This window comes from Motacilla alba, chromosome 3 (genome assembly GCF_015832195.1).
Source record: "Motacilla alba alba isolate MOTALB_02 chromosome 3, Motacilla_alba_V1.0_pri, whole genome shotgun sequence".
Classification (NCBI taxonomy): Eukaryota; Metazoa; Chordata; class Aves; order Passeriformes; family Motacillidae; genus Motacilla; species Motacilla alba.
In genome coordinates, this window is record NC_052018.1 from 4086711 (window position 1) to 4090125 (window position 3415).

At 53.4% G+C, this 3415-nt stretch overlaps 1 long non-coding RNA gene across 1 annotated transcript; it reads left to right on the forward strand.

Annotated features, from left to right (window-relative positions):
* Positions 1-1333: 1333 nt before the first annotated feature.
* Positions 1334-2970, forward strand: LOC119699652. Its single transcript, XR_005256492.1, has 3 exons — positions 1334-1534; positions 2010-2118; positions 2604-2970. It is a non-coding gene; the product is annotated as an uncharacterized LOC119699652 (long non-coding RNA).
* Positions 2971-3415: the final 445 nt, after the last annotated feature.

Sequence of the window (3415 nt, forward strand, 5' to 3'; positions counted from 1 at the left end):
ACGTCCATTCCCACCCAAATCATTGCAGAAGTGATTCTGTGAAAGAAGAATTCTGCTCCCTCAGGACTGCAATGATGCTGGTGCCTGCACCCACCAGTTCCTGTGCCCATCCCAAGGATTTCCCTGCTGGCCCCACAGCCCGTTGCTGCTGTGCCACGGGTGTCACAAGAGGTGTTGCATGGGGATAACAGTGACATTGATTGCAACAGCCCCACGCAGGAGGCACCTCAGCCTCTGGTCCTGCAGCAGGGAGGGACCAGGGCCAGCCCCAGCACCCCCACAGCCATGGGGCACTCCCGGGTTGGCTCAGGCCACTTGTGCCAGCAGCAACTGGGGCCTGTCCCACCCACCAGCACTGCTATAAACCCAGCGTCTTTGGGGCCCAGCAGCATTCCCTGGCCCCAAGGGCACCTGGACACAGCCATTCCTCTTGGGTTTGCTGCTGCCTGAACGCCAAAGCCTTGGTCAGGGAGGTGAGTGTGGGGCCTCTTCCCCGATTTCTGCCCACTCTGGGTCTCAGCTCAAAGCCCAGCAGAGCAGCATCTCCTAAAGCACAAACTGCTGGAAGAACCTAGGGGAAAAATTTGACTATCAGAGTTTTTTTTTTTTGAGAAAGACAACAAAAGCCTTCCTGTGAGTCTAAGAACATGTGGAAGGTGCCACTGAGGTTTCCTAAGTACAGGATAGTCTGGGAAAGTGCCTTGATGCTGCAGGAGGGAATGAGGGCTCTCCCTTGGAAAGTAAGGCGAGTCCTTTCCCTCAACAGTACAGAGCTTTGCCATTTTTTCAGACTTTCACTAGCTGCAAAGGTTGAATTCTGCTCCCATTTCTGGGCACAAAGACACTTCCCTGCCCTCTGGCTGCTCCCTGGGTCATTGCTGCCCTGGGCAGGGGAAGCAATTGTGGGACTGCAGCATGCCCTTGCCAGGAATCCTAAGAAGGCTCTGGAATTGGGAATGGGCACTGCCAAGCTGAGCTGGGAGAATATTCTTGATCCCTGGGAAGCAGAGTTGGTTGGGCAGGGTGTTAGGGGCACATGTTTGATACACAAAACCCAAAAGGGTGAAAGAGAACTTGTTCCAGGACTTTCAGTAGCAGTTTTTCCTCTCTTATCCCCCTCATTTCACTGTTTTTTGAATGGATTGGAAACATTTCGCCCTAGGTCTGTTGCCCCTTATCAGGGGAAAGGTCTTTGGAAAACCTTCAAGGAAATTAATTCAAAAATTAGTTGAGGTAATCAATTTCCAAAAGACAGAGACATGAAACACTCCCAAAGTTTGGAGAGTGGCACGAAAGTAGGAATTGTTTTTAAAGAGAAAGATAGAGGAAATATCATCTGCTGTGGTTTGGAAGCAGCCCCTCTGAAGTTTGGTGAACCTCAGAGCCCAGGCTCCTGCCCCACTCAGGGTCCTGCATGTCCCCATTGCCTTGGTGTTCCCTCTGCAGCCCTGTGAAGACCCAGGAGAGGCAGCAGCCATGAAGATCCTGTTCCTGCTCTTCCCCCTGCTCCTTCTGCTGGTCCAGGGTGCTGCAGGTGAGAAGAGAAGAGCGGAAATGGGGGAAAGTGTGAGCCTGCACCACGGGACATTCAGTGTCCCTGGAAGTGACTGTGGTTGTGGGAATGATGAGAATGTAACGGAGGACTGAGGTCCTCTTGATATTTCTCAAATGGGTTTTCAAATCAACAATGATTGAGGGTGGAGTAATCCCAGGGAGACAGAATCCTGCCTTGTTCTCTAGGTCAGGAAGGGGTTTGATTTCAGGCTCCAAGCCTGCACCACAGCTATTCCTGCTTGGGAGTCTCTTGTCCTGCACAGGGATGGCAGAGAGCCCCAGGGGGATGGAGAATGGTTTGGATGGAGGCATTTCCTGGGGCACAAAGGTCTCCCTTTCTTATCCATGAACTGCATGTTCTGCTATTATTACAATTATTAATATTAGTAGAAGTAGTATTAGTATTATTATTTCTGCTGTGATTTGATTGTGAGTGCTTTTGTCCATGATAACAGGAAGTGCAAGGCGATGCAAGAGAAGTGGGGGATACTGCAGCGTTGGGCTGTGCCGTCCCCCCGCAAGTCCTGTTGGCAGATGTTCACCATACCATGTGTGCTGCATTAGGTAAGGACCAGATCTCTGCCTGAAGGAAGAGTTTCCTCCTTTTTCCCCAGAGGGATCTATTACAAATGTCTTTCTAGATGGCACCTAATAAAATATCTCCTGCTTTTGTAATTAGTCAAAGAGGCCCAAACAAGAAGGGAAAAGCCCTTGTGGGTTTTGTGGCTTCCCTGAGTGGGGTTGCAGCAGCCCCAAGACAGCCAGGGCCTCTCCGCTCACCAAAGTCACTGAAGATTGAAGCCTTCACAGTCCTTGGGCAGCACCGAGGACTGTCGGATCCAGGTCTGGCTGCATCTGCACAGACCTGGAGCCAGGGCTGCCAGCACTGAGATAGCCCAGCTCCAACCTGCCTGCACTAAGGACTGCACCTCACCTCCCCTGAGACTGACTCTGCTGCAGCACAGCCTGGGCATTGCAGGGCAGGGGAGAGAGTGGCAGGGGAGAGAATGTTACCCCAGGTGATGTGCTTGTCTGCTTTCTTTTCACAGACTCTTAGGATGAGACTGAAATTCCCAAGCAGGAAATGCCCCCGTGCTTGTGGCTGCTGGACCCATCTGCTGATGTCCCCTGCCCTCCCTGGCTGTGCGGTGCCCAGCTGGGCTGACAGCAGCAGTGGCAGCTGCTCCTGCTGGGTGCTGCTGGGCTGCAGCCCTGTGGTGCCAGCCCCGGTGTCTTTGGGCCAGGGGCTGCTTTTCCCAGCTTGAATAAAGACGAGCACTTTGGCATTGCAGCGCTGGGCCGTGTGTGCGTGTCCTGCTGCTGCTGCTGGAGGGCTGCTGTGCCTGCTGCCCCTGGGGCTGCCACTGCCTTGGTGGCAGCAGAAGGCCCTGGGCATGGTGCTGGGGCTGAGCAGCGCGTGTGGCCCTGGGGATGCTCCTGCCTGGCCCTGCTTTGGGGATGCTGAGCCTGGCAGTGCCTGCTGGGCCAGGCTGGGTGTGGTGCTTGTGGTGGGGCTGCCCTGCAGATGCTCCCTCTGGGGGAACAGGAAAATTGTCCTGGCATTTATAGGCCCAGATATCATTTTTTTCTCTGGACCCTACTCCCATGCCAGAAGGAGATGGACAGGGAACTGTGATCCCAGTGGCAAAGCCTCATCCCTAAAATAGCCCCAGCTTTGTTCCAAGGCACCAGCCCCAGTCCCAGGTGCGAAACCTGCAGCAGGAGTCATTCTGTAAAGTGATGTGGGGTGGAGGATGTCATGGAGGACAACATAGACCTGCAGAGAGCTCACAGGTGAATCATGAGCTTGATTAGGTGTAAAATTATTACCTGAACAAAAAGATTTGCTGTCCTTTCATTC